Source organism: Tachypleus tridentatus, chromosome 1, assembly GCF_004210375.1.
Source record: "Tachypleus tridentatus isolate NWPU-2018 chromosome 1, ASM421037v1, whole genome shotgun sequence".
Classification (NCBI taxonomy): domain Eukaryota; kingdom Metazoa; phylum Arthropoda; class Merostomata; order Xiphosura; family Limulidae; genus Tachypleus; species Tachypleus tridentatus.
Window position 1 is genome coordinate 97,636,605 of NC_134825.1, and position 19,642 is coordinate 97,656,246.

A 19,642-nucleotide genomic window follows, 5' to 3' on the forward strand; every position below is an offset into this window, starting at 1 on the left:
CGGGCCTATTTGCATCTGTGTACTTACCAAATCATCACTGTAAAACTGTAAAGAGTGTTATGAAATATATACTCTTCAAAAAAGAAACGCAAAAGGCAAAATATGAGACAAATTGTTAACAAGTTTATTCCGGGTAGTTCTGTATGACATGTGTGAAACTTGCACATTCACTGCTGAACATCCAAAGTCTGCAAAGGCGAAGTCCACGCTCACTAGGTGAAGTTTAACGTCACTCAACGTCAATAACGAGTATGCCCCCCGTGAGCATCAATAACTGCTTGGCATCTCCTGCCCATGGAAGCGATGAGATGACGAATCACATCCTGTGGAATGGGTGTCTACTCAGCCTGCAAAGCTGCTGCAAGCTTAGGTAGAGTCTGCGGTTGAGGTTGTCGCCGTCGCAGACGTCGGTCCAACTCGTCCCAAAGATGTTCGATGGGGTTTAAATCTGGTGATCTGGTGGCCAGGGAAGAACGTTGATTTTGTGGTGTCTCAAGAAGACAGTGGTGAGTTGGGTTGTGTGAGGACGGGCGTTGTCATGTTGAAAAACGTCGTTGACGTTCACCATGATGGGTTGCACATGGGGCCTAAGAATCTCGTAGACGGTTGCGTACGGTCTGATCGGAAATCCTACGCAGCCCTGGTATGGTTGAGGCAGTATACGTCGCAGTGGTGGTCCTATCCCGAAGGTGACGTAACCGGATGTTGCGATATTGTGCGGGCGTGGTCACACGAGGTTTGCCAGATCGTGGACGGTCACGAGTTGATCCATGTTGTTGGTGACGATTTCATAGCCTTGTGATGGTGCTTGGGTGGACATTCACAGCTCTGGCATCATCTGATCGAGATTCGCCTGCTTCCAAACGACCAATGGCGTTGTTGCGTTGTGCTTCAGTCAGTCTTGGCGTAACTGTATTGCGTGTCGGTGGCTTAACACTGAGCTATGGAAACCGAGAACCCGTCACATTATAGGGATTTTGCACATGTTGCACTTGCAGAACATGCAGATCTCTCAAACAAATTTATTGGACATGCATGCGTTTTGGCGAAAAATCCGATGTTTTCCTCCGTTTTAAAGTGCACAACTTTTATTGTCATTTTGGTCTGACAATCAGTGCCTTAACACGTTTAATATCACATACTCTGAGCTTGTAACGTTATTACATATATTTCTCTTTAAAATAACAAAAATATCCCTTTTGCGTTTCTTGTTTTGAAGAGTATATCATTTACTTATATTCAACCAGCCTTCTGACATTGTAACTAATTACAAGTGTAATTCCACTAGTAGTTTAAGGCTAAAACTACCACATGGTAATGACATATTTTGAAGCTTATCTAATTACTTTTTAATATCAAACATTTTATATTTCACTATAAATCTATTACAATATTCAGGCACTCCCTTATTGGAATTTTTTTTTTTTTTTTTGCTTTTCGGTGGGTGATATGGATTTCGAACTCTAATCGTTTGATTAAAATCTTGGAAACTATTCGTTTTTCCCTACTGTAACCACATTGTTAAAACTGAACTATCTGAATACTGAATGAAATATACGCTTACTAGTTAAATGTTTTTTCACGTAACTGGATAGAGAAAGTCCCTTGAGCCAGGTGGTGGCCCAGTTGTTAGCGAGTTCGAACTCTGTATTCATGTTTCTTGCTCTTTTGCTGTAAAACAAAAAAGCGCTCCACATTTTTAGCCCTGGATGCGCTATTAGCGCGACACTCAACTTCTGTGAAATTGTTTTCAGTTATAATTGGATATTGTTGTTAGCTGCCTTCTCTCTAGTCTATCAAGTCAATGTTATGGACAAGTTATATCCAGGTAACACTTGTATAGTTTCGCAGGTTATTTTGAAACAGTCACAACCTTTTTTCATTTTCACACTCTTGCTCAAAATTATAATGTAAAATACCAAAAACGTAAAGTAGTAATAAATGTTATTTTGATATCACAATTGGGTATATATGGTCTGAGCTTCGAATTAGAAGGTTCAGGACTCAACCTGTTATGGATATTATGCTACACATCATGTGAGTGTTTTTAGTGACGACTATGAACACTGCTTTTTATTTAAAAGTAGCCACGTAGACGGTGTATTATTCTGTTAATTACCTTCCTTCTTGTTATAAATCTTGATGGTTTTGCCCATACGTGACATATATTGCTTGTCAAGTTGAAAATATTAACTTCATGTTAATATTTATTTCGTTAAGTGAAAAAATTGAAAGCATTTGCTCTGTCACGATTTTAATTTTTTTCCAACATAAATGCGGCCGATGTGCTTTTGTTATTCCATTTGTATTTGAGTTTGTGAAATATTGTCATTTTTTACAAACAAGTCAGTAACCAGGATTTTTATGATGTCATTTGTAGTATACTACCTATGAATCTATAGATCAAAATAAACTTTGACATACTGGAGAAGAAATGGTTACTTGTCATTTTTACCATTACAGTAGGTAGATCAGATAAACTGTATGTGGACCAAACACTATTTCGTCTTTACTACGGCTGTTCTGTACTGGTAGCGCACAAGAAGAGCCAGGTGTTTGAAAATGGCAGTTTGAAATTACTGAAATTGTAACGTAATCGAATAATGTTTTTTTTTCTAAAATCTAAAAACCGCACAGCTTAAATATATAGATTGAAAAATAAAATTTCTATAGTAAAAATCGAACATATACACTACGCCTCACGTGTTTCGTTTCTGTGTAAGAATGGGCTGCTAGAATGGCTGTGTATTGGTTTAAGATTCTTGTTTCACGTTTAAATAGCTCACGTTATATTCTTGCACAGACATTAATATGCGTACTTTTAAAATAATAAATTTCATAACATATCCACTGCGCTTCATGTGTTTAATTTCTGCAAATAATTTGCATAGTAAAACTTGCACAGACACTTAACTGCAATTTCAAAGGTACTCTATATTTTTAATATGATTAACGGTTGTTTGAATAAAATAGTTAGATTTAGTTTGTTTTGAACTTCGCGCAAAGCTATTCGAGAGATATCTGCCCTAGTGTTCCTAATTTAGCAGTGTAAGACTAGAGGGAAGCAGCTAGTCATTACCACCCACCGCCAACTCTTAGACTACTTTTTTACCAACGAATGTGTTATTGACCGTCAATTTATAACACCCCTGCGGCTGAATGGGCGAACATATTTGGTGTGACGGGGATTCGAACTCGTGACCCTCACATTACGAGTCGAGTGCCTTAACTACCTGGCCAAAATAGTTGAAAGAAATACTTTTTATTTCAATATCCTAAGCCCTGATGTACTATTATTTGTTGACACTTATATATAATGTTAAAATAATAAATAATGCATAACATTAAAATAAGTACACAATTAAAATGACTATATGTTTCGATGTTGCAACGTCATCTTCAGGAGTCAGTCACAAGACATAATTGTGTCTTCCTTATACTATTATGATATTGCTAAATAGATCAGTGGACCTATGTGGAAGTTTACAATTCCCGCTTGAATATTTTAGAGTAGGTCACCCTACATTTATGCACAAATAATCGCCGGACTTGTGTCCCTATTTAATAATATATAATTATTTCCAGGGATTCTTGAACATTATTTGTAGGGTTATGCTTATGTTTTTCTTACGTATTCTCCTCTAATGGGCTTTCAACGCCCTTAACACAGTCATGTTTGTTAAGTACTATAATTTGTCCTCCTTTATATATTTTACAAACATTTTTTTTTAATTTCTCTTAACAATTTCATGGCATGGGTATGAGTAATTTGTTTCTTTAGCATAAGGTTAAAATTGCCTACAAGTTTATAAAATTCAGGTTTAATTCGATTTTTAAAGTTATCATCACCCACTTTATTAAAGTTAGTTTCTATGTGTTATCAATTCTTCGTTTAAAATACTCGATTGTCTACATGCAAACCCTAAACCTTTATTTAATACCTTTTAACTGATTATTAGTAAAAAGTACGTCTGACTTATTTACAGTTTCAGGATCATTCAGAAAAACTTATAAAAAATTTTTAGTTATCTAATTTCTTTATTTTCTTTATTTTTATTTATCAAACTTTTATATTTCTAATTTAATTTGTGTTTATATTTATCAATGCCTCTCACTGTCTGGTTCCAACTATAACTTTCCCACTCTAACCAATGTTCTTCATAAGTTTCTTTTGGTGCTTCTAAATGTAGTTAGTTAGCATTCCTTAATTTTCTGCTTGGTTCTGGTAATGCACAATATCTGTCATTTATTTTGTTTCACACAGTAGTCTATTTTTTACCTTTTGATAGTATATTTCACTTCTATAAATTTTGAAATAACCTTCTTTCTTTTACATCTCACTAAGAATTGTAGTTGAGATATCAACGTTTTTAGTTTACTCCATTTCCTTTAACAACTACAACAAAAAGTATAAATAAGACATGATTATAGCTTGCAACTCACTCCCGAAAATGCTGTTTTAACGTGAAGAGTCAATTTTTAGTGGTCAAATAATGGTTTGGTTTGTTTCGAATTTCGCACAAAGCTACTCAAGGGCTATCTGCGCTAGCCGTACCTAATTTAACAGTGTAAGACTAGAGGGAAGCCAACTAGTCATCACCACTCACCACCAACTCTTGGGCTACTCTTTTACCAACGAATGTGGTATTGAACATCACACTATAACGCCCCCAAGGCTGAAAGGAAGAGCATCTTTGGTGTGACGGATATTCGAACCCGCAACCCTCGGATTACGAGTCGAGTGCCTTAACCACCTGGCCTTGTCAAATAATGACCATAATTAAAATGGTTTCAGTAGTTTATCTATTTTAACATTATACACGAGTGCCAAGAAATAAGACTCGTAAGTTTAGAAACTGGACCTACGGCAAAGAAGTTTGCAAGAAAAAGAACTAAACTAAAAAGATATATTGACAATATATTGACTTTAATTAAAATGCTTTTAATAGAGCACCTATTTCAACGCTGTATTTTGTTCATTATTTTAAGTAGTCATAAGAAGAACAGAGAGTATTCCAAATTTCGTCTTGTATATATATATATATAAAACTTGGGTCAAAGTTTACATATACTTCAAATGTACATGTTTTATTGCTGTTTCTCGTATACCTTTCAAACATTTAAGATTCTACCTCTTTGATATTACGTGCTGGAATTAGTTTGTTATTTAACCCATAAATTACGAGATAGACAAGCTGAGAGATACAGAAGTATATTGCATTGGGAATATCCTACTGTCTTTTTTTTCATTTTATGGCAAATATAAAATTAACTATTATACCAAAGTCCCTCTATACAATCCCTATACAGTGGCTCAGGGGTATACTAACTGGCTTATATAAAAAGCGGGTATAGTATCCTGTAGTGGACAAAATACAGATAGCTCGTTATGTATCTCTGTGCTTTACAACAACAAATCTATTCAGCAGAAGTTTGTCATTTTGTGTTACTATATTCTGGTTTAGATGTAGATATGCATCGAGCTCGTTGTAATATAATAGCGTTTGTTCAAGAATTCTTTAAAAAAATGTTTTGATATTAGAATTCTACGATCACAAGATTTTTACCTTTATTGGAGGTCAGTTTTTCAGGTAATATGCCTACAAGAATAACATGAAATGTTAACATTGATGTACAATTAAAAATATTTTTAGTTAAGGCCAGTGCGTCCAAGAAGTTATCTCTACAGGTTTCAATGTTACAATGTCACCGTCAGGTGTGAATTGCCAGAACGATAGTATCGTGTTTATACCGTTTTAACTATATGATTTGTGTTAATCATTTCTATGGTAGCGTGTCATGCATCCAAAACAATCAGCTGAACAACACTCTGTGTGTTATTAAAAGGAATGATAGTTTAGCGATTTTCCATCTTCTGTATCTCGTACCATGTTAATCCAAACTATCGCATATTTTCAGCGAATGTGCTTTGCTGGGCCGTACTTCACATATCAAATTTCAATCAATCAATTTAGAGATACCTAGAATACAACTTCTCCAATTTTAATTTAGTTTCTTCCTATTTATTTTCTTCGCACCAAAAGCACGAAGATTTATTTGATAGAAAAATATACTTAACACTTACGATTTTTTTTTCCAATTTTGATACTCTGAAAGATGTTTTCAACCTATAATTCTTATTTGGCATAAATATAAGTTACATGTGAAAAATTATTCAACAAAAACGCTCCAATTAGACAGAAACTTCTACGTAAGTTTACGCGAAACGTTACGAAAGCTATCGCTCTAATATTTTTACTATAGCTTTACTTAAACGTGGATTGTTAGTTGCTGTTTTGTGCCATTCGAATTAAAGACAAATAACTTACAGCAGCAAAACTATAAGATGAAAAGACATGTTGGTACGTAAGTATTAGTTAGACCAAGCAAACTAGGTTAGCAGTTTCTAGATCAAGTTTTTAAGAGAATCCTATTAGTGGGCGGTTATTATAGGTAGATAGTTATTATTGATTATTTATTGCCAACTTTTCAGTACAAACTTACGAAACGTTATGAGATTATCCTAATGAGATTACACCAATAATAATAATGCTTGATACGGCAGTACCAATTGCATGAGGTTGATGACAAGAACCTTTAAATTAAATTCAATGAGGTACTTAAAAGGAAGTTATTAACACTGTTATTAAAGGAAAAAAACACACCATATATTGTAAAGAATCTGGTTGGTTCTCTAAAGTAAAGGGCTGTTCTCAATAACAGTTGCTGGTTATTATCAAGTGTCATTCTCTTACTTCCTCTGGTTTGTATTGATAAAAGTCGTGATATCTAATCAAAAATATCTTGGATATGGAAACGGACTGCAGCCAAACAAAGATAGAATGAAATGAAAATTAGTGGTCAAACTGGTATCTACACTTATAACATTGATAACAATTTAATGGCAACTATTCATTTATTAGTTAGCCAGGCCGTGTTTTTTGTTCAATGTAAAGTATGATGGTGGGTAGCTGTAAGTTTGGCCGCCAGTTGTGATTTCATTCTATTAAGTCGCTAACTCAGTCTCTTTTTCGGCCCACTTTTTTTTTTTCAAACCTATATTGTTTGTAATTAGATAAATTTTAGCAAAGATATTTGTTGGTTCTTCGTCTCTACTTAAACATTTGTTATTTTTTAAACACGTTTTTCTTTAAAGGAATCACGAATATTATTGGTTTTAATACCTTTTGGTTTATCCAATACTATATTTTTTCTCATATCTGATGTGTTTTAAGTACACGTTCTGTTATGGTGGAATTTTCTTTTTCTTATTTTCTACTTATATTCTTTACGTTGTGTTAAACAGAGCACAAAAAGTGTTTTGTGTCTCCAGTATAACTTCTTTCACATTCAGTTTTATAATTTCATGCTTTTATTTCCGTTAGGTTATATAATACATAACATACAGATTACGGAAAAACTGGAATGTTATTGTAATTTCCACTAGAATTTAGAAATTTATATATAAATTCTACATTTTATAAATGACGACAAGGTTTTCCTCAAGAATTCCATGAAATTTTTTTGGCATTTTCAAGATCTGTCCACTCTTACTTTTTAGGAACTAGGCATAATAAAATCAAATCACAATGCAACCTTTACATAATACAGGATCTTCTAATTGCAATACCATAGAAAATATTTACGCGCTTTTCCGAATTGCAGTACATATGTTAAAATTTCATCTTCCTATTCACTCGCACATCTAAGAATTAATCCACTTAGATTTTTGGCAAAGTTAACACGTTCATAAAACGTTTCTTTTTTATTCTTTCACGTCCATGTATGTATTTGTGACTGCATACCTGAAATGTGAAATTCAAAGCATATAATTTACTATAACGACAGTTGCATTACAGATCGAACAAGACTTTACAATGAAATTTGTAAGTTGAGACTGAATTCCATTAATATAAATTTGTTTAAAATACTTGAAAGCATAATGTACTACTATTATCAAACACCGTTAATGTTATTTGTGACTATCTTCTATTTATATTCACTGGAAACGAAACGTTTTATAGACTTTTCATTTGTCACAAACGGGCCCAATAAATCATGGACTTGGCGTATCCGTACTGAATAATAGAGATAGTTTATCTATAACTTTGCGCTAATATTTGAAACAACAACAACAACAAAAATCGCATCACTGGTTCCCTAAAAGAGTATTGATTTCTCATCTCACGAGTGCTGTAAGGTATATTATTAATTTATTTTAAAAATCAGTTGAATTGTACGTATGTGAGAAGGGAGACTAGGGCTGCAAGGCTATTCAACGAAATCACCATAAAATTCCTCTTTCTCAACTTTTATGAAGCAGTTACATACTAACTTTCCAAATATGTAACAGTGTGTTAATGTAAAAAGCTGCAGAGTAAAAAGGTAAACAATTTACTTCGAACATATATATCCAAGTAAAAAAGTTTTGAAATAGACTATTTAGAGAAAACATCAAACCTTTCTTTTCACATCTTCATTATTGCTCACTACCAACCACCCATCACGATGCCGTGGTACAACCCGTCTATTTATCGATCACTAGTCTGTCTCTCCATTTCAGTTCCTAATGGATTTAACGCAGCTAAGTATTAGTACTTTTTACGGCTTTTTTTTTAATACAAGCCCTTTTGTAGAGTTCTCTTAAGTAAACTGTCGAATATGTATGTATAAATATAGATATTGTATATTATATGTAGTATATTGTAGTTTTGGTCTCTTGGGCGTGACATTGGTAACTACAGTTTAGAGAAAAATGAATGCTGTAAAACGACAATAAGTTTTTCAACAATATGTTAAATGAATGACAAACCAAGGGTGGCTATTGTTAATTTTATTTTGTTTTTTCTTAATTTAAAATAAATCAGCTTCCTTTTTTATATGGCCCGGCATGGCCAAGCGCGTTAAGGCGTGCGACTCGTAATCTGAGGGTCGCGGGTTCGCATCCCCGTCGCGTCAAACATGCTCACCCTTTCAGCCGTGGGGCGTTATAATGTGACGTTCAATCCCACAATTCGTTGGTAAAAGAGTAGCCCAAGAGTTGGTGGTGATGAGTAGCTGCCTTTCCTCTAGTCTTACACTGCTAAATTAGGGATGGTTAGCACAGATAGCCCTCAAGTAGCTTTGTGCGAAATTCAAAAACAAATAAATAAACAAATCCTTTTATATTGTTGTGTTTCATTCGGATCTTCAATATGATGCAGAATACGTTCAGTAAATAATCCAATTTGTAACTATAATCGTTAAACGAAAAAAAAATATAACTTCTAAACCTTAATCATAACACCACCCATTGAGAAACTTCGGATCAAATTTTCATTTTTACAACTAATTCCATGGCCTATTTCAGAATCGTTTAGTTTGAAGCAAGTAGTATGAATATTTGAATTCAAGAAAATAACCTTTAAATGCAAACTTAAATAATAAGTTAGTTATTACATAGTTTGAATTATTGGATTGCTCTTAACAACAACTTCATCTTTAGATGAAACAGTGATCGGCTCACTAAGCATTTTGGGTTCAGAAAAACTTTTTCCCCACCAAAATCATATCACAACAATAACGATACACCCTTAATTGGCAGGGTAGGTCTCAATCCAACCGCAGCTGGTCTAGATATGTTGCTAAAAAAATGTTGTAAAGAAGAATATGAACAACGCCACCCTCAATACCCTGAGCAATAACAGACTCACCAGTAGCAGAACTCGAATCTGAAAACAATATCTCTTCGAACAGCGATAATATAGTCACTTCAGTATCATGTAGAATACATGTTTGTGGGAATAACAGTGTCATTTGTTATAGACACAGAACCAACAGAGACATTGACAACATCAATCTTTTTATGAGTGGCCAAATTAACGACATCGAGTGATCTGGTGAAACTACGTTCATACGTGAACACGAATTCATTGGGATGTCCTCCTTTTCTATCTCAAACACTAATAATCGGACATATCATGACCAGGTTTTCTACAAAAATGGCAGACAGGCTTTGATGCTTTTGTTGAAGTTTTAAATCGACTGTATCAAGATTTTGAACTAGAGAAGCTGGATTTTTTTAGAAGAATCCTCAACTTTAGTGTTTTGCTGAAATAGTAGGAAATTCTTTTTATGTGTTAAAGTGTAATCATCTGAGAGATTGTTTGTTTGTTTTGGAATTTCGCACAAAGCTACTCGAGGGCTATCTGTACTAGCTGTCCCTAATTTAGCAGTGTAAGACTAGAGGGAAGGCAGCTAGTCATCACCACCCACCGCCAACTCTTGGGCTACTCTTTTACCAACGAATAGTGGGATTGACCGTCACATTATACACCCCCACGGCTGGGAGGGCGAGCATGTTTAGCGCGACGCGGGCGCGAACCCGCGACCCTCGAATTACGAGTCGCACGCCTTACGCGCTTGGCCATGCCAGGCCTCATCTGAGAGAACATCTGCTTTCTGTATCGTTTCAACTTTCTTTTCATCCAAGTAAGTTTTGAGGTCGTCACTTGTACAGCGTTAAAATTCCTCAATTAGACATAATTGTCTTAGTTTGTCGAAATTGTTGCCAATATACATAGAATTACACCATCGATAAAAATAAACCCCATTTCGTGAGCAAACATTAGATAAGTTTGACTATCTTGCTTTTGATAACCTCAGTTTTTGGCAATAAGCTTACAGTACTAACTCTTAAGCTTTGAGAATAGCTGCTTTAACCGTAATTTGTGCAGTCTTCTAGAAAAAAGATTGACATAAAATTCTTTTGCCTTCTATTTAAAATATTCTGTAATAATAATAATGACCATGGGCAAATCCATGATTTGGGCAACTTTTTCAAAATGTTAGAAATATTTATCATTAAATGATGATGCTTTACTATATCGATTAAGTTCAAAGTTATTATTTTGCCTTGGTTGATTGTAGTTTAGTCTAATTTCAACTTTTTCAGTCAAATTTCTTTCTTGGTTATGTTATGTGATTGTTCGGCTTCGAAATCTTTACTTTTTCCTTCAGCTTCGAGACGTTTACTTTTTCCTTCAGCTTCGATACGAGATTGCTCTTTCTCTTTTATAGCTTTGATACAAGTTTGTTTGGCCTCTAGACGTTTGTTTTCTCATTCAGCTTCAATTCTGGCTTGTTCAAGCTCAAGTTGTTTGAGCTTTAACTAGGTTTCTAACTTATCTTTATTACTGAACTCTGATTAGCTATTGGAGACACTAGAGTATTCCCATAATGCTTCCGAGACAACAACTGATCATCAACTAATATTCTATGATATGTTTTTATAGTTAATATTTTTCTGATTTATTTCTTAACTTCTAATTCAAAAATTTTATCAATTTCAAGCAGTTCAGTTTTGTTATCTTTATAGATATTTGAGGGAGGGTGATTTAAGAAACTAATGATTATCAAACATGATCAATCTTATTGGCACTGATAAATATTAATTGAATTACGATTTGAATTTAAAACGAATTTTGTTTATAATTAAGATCTCTGACACAAACTTCCCGACGAATCTTCGATTTATTATGTTACGTTTCTTAACGTATTATGATCTCAAACAGCCGTAAATTTAAATTTAGAAGTTTAATTGAATGTCAACATGTATCAAATTTATGGTGTTTGCCAACAAGATTGATGCAAACAATTTCTTTTCTCAAGATAAATATATTTTAATATACAAACAATAGTAGAAGATATTACAAATAATGATTTATATATAAAAGTTTTACAAAAGTACAAGCAATACTGAGCCTTCTATCTGCTCTGGAACAGAATATTTTATCGACGGTTCACGATAAACGAATTAATTCTATGTTGATACATAGGTATAATTAAATTGACGAAAAGCTAACTTGTTCTGTTCTCAGCTGACCTTACGAAGTTGACAAGCTAGATTTTCTCGTAGAAATACTAAGTTCCGAAATTAATTCCACGAATCTGAATGGTTTGTAATGTTCGAAATCTGTAAACGTTTATGGTCAAATATTTGTAGTTTTTCGATTAATAAGAATTTATAACATTTTTAGCTTTTGAGTTATATAGTATATTAACTGTACCAACCCAACTGTAGTAAACCGTCTCTTAGCCCATCGATTTATAAACTTACGGCAAGGTTTCCAAAAGTACAGTTGGCAGTAATGTTCAAAATACTGTTGATTGCTTCTACGGTTGGGATTCTACAAATTTAGAGAACAGGCGGTACTTTTGCAATGCTTGTTAAATAATATATGCTACGTGCATTTCTAAATATATATTAAACTAAAAGAAACATAGATATTGAATATATAATAACAAATCCGTAACAGAATATATATTTAGACGTTTTTGCATAATTAGCTAAGTTAGCTTTCATTACAACTTTACTTTGCGTTAATTTAGCTTCGTTTTTTTAGACAGCTATAAACAACTTCTAGCTAATTTTATTGTTCGTTTTGCGTGTTTCTTTGAGGAGAGCGCGAACTTCACGCAGTGATCAAGAACTTTTACAAATTTAATAACTATGTGATTATTCAATATTCATAAGATATAAGCAGTTATAAGTTTCATTTATGATGTGCAGTGACTTGGCTGAAAAGTGCGATGATTTATCTTGTTTTTAAATTATTTCTGAGTATGTGTGATTTTTTTTAGAACAATAGTTAGGTATTGTTTCCCATGACAATAACTTGTTATTACCAAAAGTTTTTATCACTATAAATGCCCGATAATCTGAACTCAAGTGTAATTAAATTAAAACGCTTAAAATAAGTACCTTTATTACCCCACTGTAGTTTTCTTCTTAGGTTAAAATATCGTCAGTCTAGTTAATATTAACTGCGAACCTAATATTTCTTTGACTTTCTTGCAAGTTCTACGGAATATGCATTATTAAGCAAGGAATCCTATGGTGTTTTTCAAGCTCAAAACTTAAAAAAAAAAAAAAAACTGGAAAAATACAACTGGTTTATTTTAGTAACTGGAAAATTGCTTAAGGTTATGCACATGTCTCAGGTGAATTTTGTCAGAAGCATTAGGTATAAAGCTTACTTGGTAGAATATGTGGATTCGATCATGAAGCCAGAGTATTAAATCGAAACTCTTGTTGCCCTAAACGCCCTGTTGTGGGGGAGTTTCTACTTCCATGAAAAACATTGAAAGCTCCTTTCTTTTATATGTTGTACTTTATACATCGTTTAATGGTATCGATATATGATACTAGAAAATGGCTTTGATTTATTCTTCGAGCCATAAGTTTACTTGTAAATGATAACACACATCTAATGGTGCTTATAATATAGCTCTGCGACACGGTGCTGTAATAGCATATACAATCATTCTAGAAAATTTTACTTACCCCGTACTAGTTGTGCTGAAAATCTAAAGGTATCGATAATACTTATCATTCTGTCTGAAAATTATGGTTTTATATGTAAGTTGGGTGGAAAACGGAAATGTAGTAAAGAGCAAAGGTTCTTTACTAATTAGCTTCAGGTGATAAATGTCTAACAAACACAAAATACTGACTTATTCTTCTGTCTTACTTAGTCTCCTTTAAAACTGTTTCAGCTTAACATTCAATTACTAGCTAGTTTTTTTTAAACAAAAACTGAAGTCGATCATCTAGTACAAGAAATCGATTGTACTGGTCTACTGCAGTTAATGTATACTCTAGGTTCTTGTCTGATTTGTATAAATGTAGAGAGTAAGATCAGTTCTGTGTAGAGAAAAAGCTGGAAGTATAGAGGAATTAAAGGAGATTAGGTGTTCGCAATATAATCTGTTAAGAGTGGACAAGTTGAATACAGAAGAACTTACGTAATGTGAGTAAAAGTGTTCATAAAGTGACTGTTAGAGTGTAAATAAGATGTTGGTAGGATATAAGCTTTTCGTGGAACATTATGTTAGACCTATGTTCTTAACACTACAATTTAATCTACTTTCGTATGGATTTTTAATGATTAGAAGAGTGTGTAATATATGTAATAATAGTATTTGAGCCATACTATAATCGTCATATCCATTGCCAACGGTGCATTTTGCTCAACGATTGTTGTTATAACAAATGACATATCTCTAACATGTCTTATAACAAACAATATATATATATATATATCAGATAAAATGTTGGTAGGAGTATTGGTCTGCAATAGAGATAATACTAACAGAACTATTATTTGTTACTAAAGAAAGTGCTGATAATTTATTTGTTAAAGAACGATAATGTTGATAATAGAATTATCTTGTACAGAAGCGTACTGGACCTATGAAAGTTTGGATACATCGACCAAGAGCTTAGAAGGCATGCTTTATGGTTTATTTTAAACTTTTATATATTTTGATATATATCTTATGATTTGTAGCATTTAGTTCAATCTAGTTAAGGTAAATATACACAAACAAAGCATTTAGCTCATTGATGTAGACAACATGTTAATATAATAAATTATTTAGTCTGTTTTTGGTTTACATAGAAGGATTTAGCAAGGTAAGTGATGTTTTAAAACAAAGACAGGCAGGATATGTAAGTTATGAAAAAAAAATCCACGGTAAGTGGTGTTTTAGATAAAAGGATTAAGAAAGTAAGTAACTGACCGGAAGCTGACCACATGTTTGAAAGGGGTTGTATAACTGAGTGTCCCTTTCAAACATGTGGTAAGAAAGTAAGTGCTTTTTGTAGGGCACGCAGGGTCGTAAGATTTTGTTAGGAGATACTAGTAGAATTGTGCGAAATTTTGATAGTAGCACAAATTAAATTTACTCGTATTATTAATAAAAGGTTTAAGAGGATGCGGTTTGATATGAGAACACGTTAAGTGTTGATAAATGTACTAATATAGGATGGATATGAGATGCTAGTGAAATAATGAACGTAGTCTAGACAAGGTGTTGATAGAAACATTTATTTAGTGTAAATAGTATGTTGATTGATAAAGTTTCTTGTTTATTACGTTTAATTATTTCAGTAACTTGCACTTTTTGAAAACGTAGCGAACTATTAGGAAATAATCTCTATTTAATTCATTTGTTATTCTGTTTTCCACATCAAATGAGATTTAAAAGTACAATAGGAGAGAGTTGGGTGCAGTGCAACACAAAAGTTGTTTATTTTCATAACTTCCCGGTTTTGTACATATTACAACTGCTACTAGACCTTTCTTTAAGCAAACTTATATGGATAAAACAAGTACACAATGGTAATTAGAAGAACATAAAACTAAACCTAGACTCGTCAAACTGTTCCCCACCGAATGAGGAAGAGTTTATCAGATTTGGGTTGAAGAATGCTCTCTTTCCTTTATCTACTTGTTCAGTGTTATTTTGAGAATTTCTTTCGCATTTCCCTAATAGTCTCTGCAAGGTTTCTTTCTTTCACTTTTCAGCTTTTTTATTGTGATATTGCCTGTTTTTCTGGGTTAGTAATTGCAATTCTACTTTTTACTTTGAGTCGAACTTTTCTTTTGCTTTTCTTCACTTTGGCTTGAGACTAACCTTTCATTTCTCCTTGGACCCTTCTTCAGCAATTGGTTCTTCAATTACCTGCTAGTCAGTTATATTACTGGAGGGCAAATCTTGCTCTGCAATTGTGAAATTGATCGACTGATGATTCGAATTCAGATTGGATGGAAGGAGTTTCAGGTTGATCACTATTTTTATACAGTCACTTACAGCATTTGATAATTCTTCAGATTGGGCTGGCCTGTTCGTTTCTACACTGCATAGAAAGTCTGCGCCTTCTAGAAGATTGCAGTGACAGCTGTTGAGGTCATAGTATGCTGATGGGCAGTACCAACAAAACTTGTAGTTTCATACAACGTCAAGGCTTGCCCAGAATTCTGTTTCATCCAAATGTCCACAGCCTGGTTGTAGTACAACTTGAATGGTTTATACATTGCCACATCAAAATGTTGCGTCTTGTTGCTAGAATGTGGTGGAAAAAGGGGAAATTGTCACTTCATTTTGTTCAGTCAACTCAGTCACTTCAATTAAAAGTTAACTATCACGATTACACTACATCAGAAGTTATTGTCTTTATTTTGTGGTCTGTGAATAATTAATGAAGAGTTTCTGAAGTTATCCATTTATGTGCTAATTCAAGTGTCCCTGAAGGTGCAAGTTTTATCAGCAGCTACTTTAAATGCACATATGGAAAACCCCTTATATGATAGAGAACTGTGTTCCCTTTTCATCACTAGTGCATTTACTTACTTATTTTAGCTTCTTCTTTGCAATAAGTTTGGTGGTTGCCCACCATTGAAGAGGGAAATTTATTTACGTCAAAAATACTTTTTTGTCGATAAGCTGTGGCTCTCTTCTGGTGATCTTTATCAAGTTGTTGAAATTTGTATTAACATTATGCTTGTTGAATAGAGTTGCCCTTAAAAGACTGCTACCATCAGGCATTCTGATGCTCAGCTGGGGGTATTGACGCATGGAAAAGCTGAACTACTTAACTCTTGCCATCCTCTCATCTGTCCACATTTCTGGACGTGTAATATTGTTAAAAGAAGCCTTTTCAACTTTTTCAAACGCTTTTTGCGTTTATTTGTTATGAGCGTATAAAACAGCTTAACACATGTCAGAATATATCCACAAAGGGATTGTTCTTGAGCTGTGTTAAATATTTGTTGGCAGGCATAGTTGGGTGTAACTTTTTTTTTCACAAGGACGCTGTTTCTACTTACTTGTAAGTTAATACATAAATAAATCTCTAAACAATATTTTGGTGTAGCTGTCCAGCATCGCAGTTACATAATTAACATTGATATTATAAACCATAACAACTTAATAGAAATTCGGCTACATTTTGCGAAAAATCTTACAAATTTATTTTTCTATGACTAAATGTGTATTTTCAAATGGGATTTCTTTTTAATTTGAACTAATTATGTAAAGAGTGAGCAAATAATGAGTAAATTATTATAATTTTTCATTTATTTTTGAAGATCCGGAAGCAATAATTTTGTGAAAACATTTTCTGTGTGAATGAAACAAAGAGTTAAACATTCCTAGCCTACAAAATTACCAATAATGTTAGAATAAATGCACGATTTGATTGTCTAGTTGTCCGATTTGTTACAACCAGTTTACCTCTCTTGATCATTAATAAGCAAGTCTTAGCTTTATAATACAATGTGTGTTAATAGCGAAGTTTTGTAACACTAAATCTCCTATATTATCAGTATCAATATAGATTTAATATTGTTAATATTTAAGTTACTTATGTTTTACTGTTATATTACTTGACAAATTCATTGAAATGCAATACAATTCATCTTGGGAAAAGTTGCTAAAAAAACCTTTTCACGCTAAGAATCTTAGTGAAACTTTTGTTAAAGATTAAAACACGACCTCAACGTGCGTATAACTATAATTTTGTTCAAATTTATTAAACTTGCTATGTACAATTACAAAGGAAACGTGTTGTTTTTTTGTTTAATATTGTAGGCATGGTATCTTTGTCCAGTGTTTTATCATTATTTCAATTTTAAGCTTACTAGGTAATGTGTAATGAATACCAAGTGATCTTAGAATAATAATGTTTTATAACTTGCTATCCTTATTATTCTCTAGGGACTTGTTTACCTTCAGAATCATCATAAAATAAATCGCATTTCTTAGTAAGGCCATTTTGTCTGAAAATGCGCGACGCTGTTTTGATCTGTGAATTGCGCTTTTCTTGATATATCTAGAATAAAACGATTTTATATTTCCTTCAGATTGTTTTCCTAATAAAAAGCATGGTATATACTAATTACAATTTAACAAGAAAAATGAAATGAAAGTTTGATATTTTTATAACTATAAAAATTATGAATTTATAAGAAATACACCAATAAATATAATACAGCAGAACATTACAAAGCAAAATGCACCTCCTGAAGCAATAATTGTTTACGTTTTACTATATAAATTTGAAAATGTAGTAGATAATTCGTTTAACGCTTTACCTAATTTTGCAAAAGTTTGTCTTTACTTACCAAAGGCTGTTTTTCACATAATTATTAATTGTAATAAGTGAGCAAGATATCAATATTTTTTTATTAAATAGCAATGGTGAGAGGTGATTAATGATAACACTATGTAACACAGATTTTGTTCATGGATAGTATGTGTTATTTCTTAATTGGTTATGTAGTAAAACTACAGAACATGGCCATTATTCCCTTCAAATTTTGCTTTTGTGACCTGAATAACGAAATTTAGAAATTAACCTATTTTCTGTGTAAAAACGGCCAAATTTGAACATTTTCATTTACATAAGGTCTGAACACAACAACATATGAATCAGGATTTACATGTATTTATACTAAAGTTATACAAAAATGTTTAGAAGTGAGTGTTTTTCGAGATTTGCGACTGTAATGTAAATCACTTTCATATATCAGCCTCCAAATATAGTCTCCCATTATGTTTTCGTTATACGCTCCTTGGTAGCGGCGTTGAAAGTCCAGTATATCATGGTGGAAGCGCTCGCCTTGCTCTCTGAGGTGCACAGAATGAGCCAGGGGAAGAGACGAATACTTAGTCCCGTTATGGAGCAGCACAGCTTTAAGGCTTCTGGATGAGCTATCAGTAAAGAGGCGCCACTCGTTCGGGTTACAGGCAATTCCAATTGCCTCGCACAGACCGGATACATTGTGGCAGAAGCAGAGCCTATCTTGACAAGTAAAGAAGCTTGAAAAATGTCGGTGACGCTTCCTCTGACTTGCGACTTGCACACTTTCATCTAATAAATCCCACTCCTTGAGGCTAAATGTCAAAAGCTTTGTTAGACCAAGATCTCTGATCAAATCATTGAGGTCTCTTTGGTTGGTGTAATATGGGTTTTTCTCACCAGCTGCACATCTGAAATTGTAATCTGGATCTTCAACGTCTACCTCCTCTTCTGATTTGCTGCTCTCTTCTGTGGATGGCTGCTTTCTCTCTGGCGGAATGGGTACAGGGAGCTCAGGGCAGTGTGGCACTGGAGTGATGGATGATGGAAGGTCCGGATATATGATAGCAGATGCATTCTTGCCAGCCCAACGTTTGGAAGGGTCCACCATGCAGAAGTAACAATAGCTTGAGTAGTCATTGGGTTCACACCAAATTCTTGGAATAGCGAACTTCATGATTCTCTTCTCCCCTCTACACCATCCTGCAAAAAAAACAAAATAAAATTATTATGAAGAATAAATTTATTTCATCCATAACTAATGTGTAATGGTTCATGTCAAATATTTTATATGTGATATTTTTTCTACATTATTGGAAATTTAAAAAATAAAAGATATTTAAATTCTAAAAGGTCTAAAGTTTGTATAGTATAAAATCTCACTATTAAAGCAAGCAAAAATTGCCCATCTTACCTTCTAGAGTTTTTTGCAGTGCTCGCAGGTAAAATGAGGTGCTTATGGTTTGTCTTGATCCCCGAAAGGCATGTCAAAATATGCCTTGTAGACTTCACACTTTTTAGCAGATGATGTCTCAGAATACTTTTTTGCTCTGGTCTTGATAAATTGGCCACACATAGCAAAATGCATCTGGGAAATGCTTGTAGCCTCTTGATGCCACCTCTGATAAAATCAGATAGGTCTATATGTTCACTTAGGCAGCTGGAACTAAACTGAAGTGGTGAGTGAGCCCCTGTATATATATTACTATGGGAAGTTCTAGAAAATTCTCGTAAGTT

General features: G+C 33.5%; 1 protein-coding gene across 4 annotated transcripts in view; it reads left to right on the forward strand.

Annotated features, from left to right (window-relative positions):
• LOC143256592 (sodium channel protein para-like) overlaps nucleotides 1-19,642 on the forward strand; it is a 174,903-nt gene that overhangs the window by 17,547 nt on the left and 137,714 nt on the right. The gene's annotated exons all lie outside the window — the stretch shown is intronic.